Here is an 8187-nt window from a genome sequence, read left to right on the forward strand (position 1 = left end):
TCAACCATATCTTCACACTTCAGACCACCCTGTCCTTCGTCCCATAAATTTTGCCCCAAGCCCTGGATTGAGGAGACAGATCTGAGAACACTTGCCTCCTGTCTCCTTGCAGATCAATCTCACAAATAAAGCTATTTTTCTTTTCCCAAAGGCCGATACACAATAATTGTCTCTTTATGCACATCAGGTGGTGAACACTTGCTCTGTAACAATTTTTGGTGACCAGGAAGGGACAAGGTTCTGTGACTGTGCACCTCAGGCTCTGCAACCCCTGCAGGGTGTGAGGTCTTTTCATCGACCCTAAGTGGCCTCCAGACAATTTTGTCTAGAGTCTCAGCTGATTGGACTCCCATTTCCTGTTCTGGTGCTTCATCCTCCAAGGCATTTCTTTTTCTTTTGGGAGAAGAAATGACTTCTGGATCAAGACATCTCTGGGCTCTGGATGAGTAACTTTAAGAAAGTGACTGTTCTTTACCTTGCCTCTGTAGTTTGATTCCCCGAAAATATAAATTTGGTTTGTATTCTGGGGAGTCCTGGTGGGCTAAGTCCCGAGCCTTGGGCCTGAGCCATCCCCAGTAATTAGAGGCAGGATAAAAGGCTCAGTGTGAAGTTTTTCCCCAGTGGCTCCTGGCACTGGTTCCAAGCTACTCCTGCTTCTGAGAAACTCCTGGCACTGATTCTGAGCTGCTCCTGGTGAGCTAGCTGGTCTGTGTTATATGTAGAGTTGTGTGTTAATGTTTGTCCAAATTTATTTGTCTGAGTGTCTAAGTGACTGTAACAAAATTTCTTTAGAAATTACCTTGTTTCTTGTAGCCACCTTAGAAAGAGCCCCCTAAAATGGAAGTAACTATAAACAGCTGGCAAGATAATCTGGGATAATTTAAAGTTACAGTGGCCACTTTGGGCTCCTTTTGAGCTTTCAAAGCAAGAAACAAAGAAATCTTTAAAGAGTCAAGTGCTTCACCTTCTAGCACAATTGCTCAAAGCCTCAAGTTTCCAGAAAGTGTAAATATTTACAAAGAACTGCAAAATCTTACTAAGCTTGCTTAGTGTCCTGAGGGCTTGGCTTAACAATTATCAGGTTGGAGGTCCCCAAAATATAGGTGGACAAAAATGCCGTTGTGCCCCATTTTGCAGGCAGAGTTGGTCAGACAGAAAAGTGGGTTACACTTCATTTTGTGGCTAAGGGTCCTACCAAACTGATGTCAGCTTCAGGGGAATTACATAACCATTAGAAGAAAGATTCTGATTAGATAAGATCATTTAAAAGTGTACTTAAAAGTAAACACTTCAGAGCCAGCCCTCATGACCTAATGGTTAAAATTCTGCCTTCCCTGCTTCAGTGGGCTGCGTTCACTTCCTGGTTGTGGAAACACACCACTCATCAGTCAGTTGCTATGCTGTGGGAGCGGCCCACATGCAAGAACTAGAAGATTTACAGCTAGAATATACAACCATGCACTGGGGCGTTGGAGAGGAAAAAAAAACAACAGAGGGAGACTGGCAATAGAAGTTTGGTCAGGGTGGATCTTTCCCTGCAAAAAAAAAGTAAAGACTCCAAAATTTCCAAGTAACATTATTGAAAGTTTTGTTGCAAAAAAGAAAAAATAAGTTATAAAAGGAACCTGAAAGAAAAGCATATTAGCTTATGGCTTCACAGACACCCACATAATCTATTCTCAGAGTTAATGAGACTGAGAGATTTTCTGGGAAAGTGCTGTTCAGTACTTCCAGGTATAGTTACTACTCATTGTGACTAAAACCAGAGAAGATATTTGAAAGAAGTTAGCAACTTACAATCAGAAATTTGGTCAAATTGGAAGCTGATATTCAGAGCCTGATAGGAATTTTTTTATGCCTTCTTCCCTACGTTAAAATAAAACTAAGCACCTGGAGGGAAAGGAACAAATTATGGATGATGTAGTTGGATAGGTAGATCAACCTATAATGTCATTTAAGTTACAACCCAATTTCTTTTCTTTTCCTTTTGAGGAAGATTAGCCCTGAGCTAACATCTGCTGTCAATCCTACTCTCTTTTCTGAGGAAGACTGGCCCTGAGCCAACATCTGTGACCATCTTCCTCTACTTTGCATGTGGGACGCCTACCACAGCGTGGCTTGATAAGCAGTGTGTAGGTCCATGCCTGGGATCCAAACCGGGTAACCCAAGGCCCCCAGAGTGGAGCACATGAACTTAACCACTGTGCAATCGGGCCAGCCCCACAACCCAATTTCTGAGCAACCGTCCTTAAAAAAATCCTTAGAAAACTGGAAGTGCAGCTATAGAGGCAGTTTAGATTCCACCATTTCTTTCATCTCAAAAAGCTTGTAACCTCTCAAGGGAACTGTTATCTAGCCCATCAACAATTCCTAAGACTGAAGAAAGAAAAAAAGGAAAAAGGAAAGAAAAATCACCATAAGAGCACCCTCACCATAATCTAGCATCTTGAGTGTTTTCTCCACAAATCTTCGTAAAAAAACTTAAAACAAAATTTGGATTCATAACTAGAGAGGCTTGTATTGCTGTACCTGACTCATGGCAGTAATTTTAGAACAATAGCTGTGGAGTCTCTGTGTATGTGTGTCTATGTAATATAAATGTGATATTTTTACCTCTGGATATATAATTTCTAAAAAAGCCTTATTCAATTTGTTTAAAGTGAGCAATTATATAATGTAATAGAAACTACCCCTCATGTCTTTCAAGTTAATGTAATATAAAACAATCTTTGGTAAGTGAAAGCTTACTTAAGATTGTTGCTTTGATTAAAATGGACATGTCCTCAAGGGTATCAGCATTAGATATGATGCAGACATGCAGCCTTTGTTCTACATTTGTTGGTCAAATAAGCTCATGTTATGTCACTCACAAAACTGGTCAGCAAAGATAATAACTTAAAATGATAGCTAATTTTGTCTAATGTCTCATGAAGTGTTATAGGCAGTCTAAATAATTATTGGGAACAAGTAAACTAAATAGATGTGAAAAAAGTGTTGGGTGAACTTTTTGACAATAATTATGTGTTATGATATATGTACTTAAAATAACTTCAAAACCTTTTAGGACCTAGCCCCAGTGGCCTAGTGGTTAAGTTTGGTGCACTCCACTTCAGTGGCATGGGTTTGGCTCCCAAGCATGGACCTATACCACTTGTTGGTGGCCACAGTGTGGCAGCAACTCACATACAAAATAGAGGAAGATTGGCAACAGATGTTAGCTCAGGGTGAATTTTCCTCAGCAAAAAAGAGGGGGATTGGCAATAGATGTTAGCTCAGGGCAAATCGTCCTCAGCAAAAAAAGAAAAAAAGCCTTTGGTAACTTGAAACCTTGGAGTTTTGCTAAACTAGGTTAAATGATAAAATTTATTGAGTATCTAGACCATTTCCACATAAGATAAAAAATTAGGCAATAATTACTAAACACAGATTTATCTTCTCTTAGCTTCTTATTACAGAGAAACTAAAAGATGTTTGGGCCTATTAGTAAACAAGTCTTGTATGTTATTAAGAGATCATACTATGAAGTAGCATGTTTCTAGAAATTATAAAAAGTATTTGTAAATTTGCCAAGCCACAGAAGGCTAATGTAAAAGACAGTTTATAATTACTTACCTAGTTTTTACTAAAAATTAAAGTCTGTAAGGGTTAAGAATTCAAATTAATGTATGTTATTACAGCTACTAAAAATAATAAGGAAAGCATCTTTTTGTTCAAGGAAAGTAAAATGTATGCTTTCAGTAAAGAAGGTATAGAGAATGGAAATACTTTTGTTTGTTTTGTTAAGAAAGATAAATTTGTCCTAAAGTACTAGGAGGGAAGAAAGAAGGCATGGGACAAATTCCGAATGTAAAACGAAAGTTATAGAAGGATTATGGAAGAGTAACCTTGAGGAAAGAATTTTGTGCATGGTCGAGTTGGCTAAGATTAAAATGAATTTGATTAAGTAAATGGGTTTTAATATCAAAAGTAAGCTGGCACAAAATTAGAATTTGGTTTTCTCTCTCTTAAAAGGGTAATTTTCTTAAACTTTCAGTCTGCTCATGATAAAGAGATTATAGAAGGTTTTTCTTTATTTTTGAGTGAGTCTATCTAAAAGACAGAAATTCTACATTTTGTCAAAATAATTTCCTATGTTCTAAAAGCTGAGGTCTTTCTATTAAGAAAACTAAGTGCTTTGTTTGTTTAACTCTCTCTGTTTACCTTTAACATCTGCTGTTGTCACCTAGGTTAAACAGACAACTAAGCATTGTTTCTTATCTGACCAAGTGTTTTAAAACCTTTTGATATTTTTGACAAACTTCCCCCAAATTCAAACTTTGAGAATTTCCAATGGGGCCCTGGGACTTTTCAAAGAATTTGTTCTCTCTTTCTATAAAGGAGATATTAAACTAATTAGGCTTATTTGATATAGTAAATTATATGGGAATCACTGTTGAATAAATGATGAAAAAATGTATTAGGTTACATTGTGTGGGTAAGCATTATTAATATAAGTGTTTAAAAAATTATATAACATTCCTAAGATTCTGATTTGTCCTGGTTATCAGTCATAATTCTTGTTATTTTAAATTGCTGTATGTCACAGAAATAGTCAAGTTTCTTTGTCAATTGCCACTTTTAAGTCTTTCATCATTCACACACAGTTATTGTTTCATTCTGATGCTTTTACAAATATGTTTCATCTCCCGAGAGATTCATGGAAAGGCCTCTGACTCTTGCTCAGGAATACAGGTTTCCGATGAAATTTCAGATTATAGGTCTGAGCAGGGTGAGAAATTACAAAACTCTAATGGGGAAACTGATGGACTCATAAGACTGCTAACAAAAGATCAAGACTAGTAATTGATTACGTGGGATTGAATGAACTGATGAGGATGATTATAATTTCTAATAACTTTTTGTTTGAAATATTGCTGAACTTTAATGTTTTGTTTCTCCAGATTTTTGGAAACCTTTTTCTCTTTTCTCTTAAGCCAACTATGACTTAAAGCAATTTGGTAAAATTATACCCTTGTAAGCAGAATTGAAACATTTATTTTTTTCTCCCTACCAGATTCCTCCAGAACTTGGAAACTCTTGGTTAATGATTATTCTCCTTTTCATGGCAATATAGTTATTTGCATAAGTTCAATAAGAATCTGATCGCCTTATAGCAAGACACAATTAGAAACACTGGTTATATTACCAAGGCTTTAACTGGAATTTCATATTTTGGAGAAACATGCAGACTCAGATACGACCATAAAGCTTTGAGGAAGAAAAACTGACTTAATGGAATGAAGCCGCTTGGAAATATTAGCCTGGCACCTTGCTTACAGGGTTCCCAGCAACTTTACCAGGTGAGTAAAGAAGGTCACTTCCATGGCAGGTGCAAAGAACCTCAGGATATTTTGGGAAACCTTAAGAAGACAGGAATTCACCGAAATCTATTTGCAGGTGGAGTCTGATGACAAGTTCTTGATTTGGGTTTCCTGGCCTTGAGAGGCCTTTAAAGTTCAATCTGAGATTCCTTGTGAAAAGCTCCAGCAAAGCTGATTTAAAAGAGCCTATATGATCAATTGCTATTCTTGCTGTACTTATGTAAATATTTGGGTCAAGTTTATTGAAAGTAGACTTGTTTTGCAAACCAATTAGTCTTAATTTGGGTATCTTTGGTAAAAGTGAGGGTGATTTTAGAGAGAAAAAATATGTTTCAATAATATAGCACACATTCATGGATATTAGCTTCTGGTTCTGTTAATTGTCTTTGAGGTTTTTGTTTTTTATTTGTAAACTGGACTGGGTCCTGAAATTATCTCTTCTCCTAAAATATCTGGCTACCAATCTCCAAACTATTGTTTTCAGTTTTTTCCCATCATTCTCATTTGGAATCATTGAGTACTGAAGCAAGTCTTTTTCCTGAAGCCCTGCAAACTGAAGCTGGACAACTTGATACAAACTTAAGAGAGATGCATGCCTGTTGCTATGTAAGCCATTCAGAAACATACCTGAACACCTGATGACATTATGAGAGACATTTCAAACTGAAAAAGATGCTTCAACCCTGACATCTATAAATCTCCTTGACTAGTTTCCCCTTGGGCTCAGAAACTGGTTTACAATTTGGTCCAACCATTAGCCTTGTTTTTCTTTTTGTTTCTCTAGAAATGCTAATTAAATATCTGGTTATTTGCTTACACAATATAGGCCTAACTTTGGGGGACCACCTGTGTTATTGTCTTACTAAGAAACTGGTTCAATGATATGGAACAACCTTTGTGCCTTATTAGCAGGAAGCAGCTAGAATGGTTGTCACCCTGTTTCCCTCAAGGTTGAGGAATGAACAACAATAAGGGGGATTTGTAACCACAGGCCCTCCAGGACCAGTTCAACTGACCCCACCTTATCAACAGTGTAATTGAGTGCTTTTTCAGGAACTGAGACCCCTTGTCCAGTTCAGGCCAGTTGAGACCACCAACCCATCAACTGGGCCTGTGCAAATGCCTGAGAAATGACCTTTTTGATGTCAAAGGGCTGAAAAACCCACCCTCAGATCATGCTAACACCACCATTTTGTGAACATGTGTCCTGTGAAGAGCCATGAAGTTTGTCTATGCTTGTGCAGATCATCGATTGCCTCACTTCTCCTTACCTCCAACCATATCTCCACACTTCAGGCTTTCCTGTCCTTCATCCCGTAAATTTTGCCCCAAGCCCTGGATTGAGAAGACAGATCTGAGAACATATGCCTCCTGTCTCCTTGCAGATTGATGTCACAAATCAAGCTATTTTTCTTTCCCCATAGGCTGATGCCGTAACTGTCTCTTTATGCACATCAGGTGGTGATCTCTTACTCACTAACACTAGTTAACAGTCAATGTTATCCTTCTTTCCATTTTTAAAACTTCCACTTTGAAGAGTGAGAAATTACTGTTCATTGTTACCATAATTTGGCATTTCCTGACTGGTGAGGGTGAGATTGAGAATCTTTTCATAAGATTTTTGTCAGTTTTACCTTTTCTTTTTTGTGTGTGAATTGTCTATTCATAATTTTGCCCATTTTCTAGTGGGATGTTCACTTTTTTCTTATCAGTTATGAAAGTTGTTTGTATATTATAGATAATTTTTCTACTTGTAAATATTGTTCCCTGAATATCATTTGTCTATTGATTTTTATGTTAGTTTTTGCCAAAAAATTCTAACAGCAAATTTGCAAATATTTTTAAATATGTCTATCTTTTCCTTTATTACTTTTGCTTTCTTTCTTGCTAAAAAAAACTCTTCCAGAACTTAGGTTGTACATATAATGTTCTAATTTCTTATTAACTATTATTTCTATTGTTTAATTTTTACGCAGTTTGGTCTTTAATCCAACTGCAATTTATTTTTGTATATAGTGTGAGATAGCATTCCCATTTAATTTTCTTTCAGCTGTATGGTACAGTTAACTTGCACAATTTATTAAATATTCATTTTCCAATGATTAAATTTAGTGCCAATTTTAAAATATATTAAACTCTCTTAATATCCTGAAGATTTTCACTATTTACCTATTTACCTATTCCTTTGCTAACACCATAATTAGTATGGCTTTATAGTTTATTTTAATATCTGAAAAGACAATGACTCCTTCCCAGTTTCCTTTTTAAAATTTTCCTTGCATATTATGATCATTTAGATTCCCATATAAAATATAAAATAAATTAGTATAATTTTAATATAATTTAGTTGTAAGGATTGGCTTTACATTAACTTATTATATAAATTATTCGAAAATTAACATTTTTATATTGTTTTCCCTTTTAAGAACATGATGTTTTAGCAGTTTTCATATCATATTCTTTTGAGACACTTTATTGATCATTAATGTTATCTTTTTGTTATATTTATTACTATTTTGTTTTTTTGCTACTATTGTAAATGGAATATATTTTTTCATATTCATTTGTAGTTAATGATTGCATATATGATAAATACAAAATATTAGTAGCTTTTCTTTTTAGATGCAATCATCAACTATAATTATCAATGGTAATTATGAGGATGTGGGGTTGGTTGGTTGTTGTTAAGTGCCGTCAATGTGCTGAAGGACTAGAACAAAGGCTCAAGTTTGCCAGCCACCAATTCAGGGCCTACTGTGGAGTTAGAAGTCCTCCTTAGCAGCATTTAAAAAAACTACCATCTCCTTCTGCTGGAGAGAACAGTGAA

The sequence above is a fragment of the Equus quagga genome, chromosome 5 (assembly GCF_021613505.1).
Source record: "Equus quagga isolate Etosha38 chromosome 5, UCLA_HA_Equagga_1.0, whole genome shotgun sequence".
Taxonomy (NCBI): Eukaryota; Metazoa; Chordata; class Mammalia; order Perissodactyla; family Equidae; genus Equus; species Equus quagga.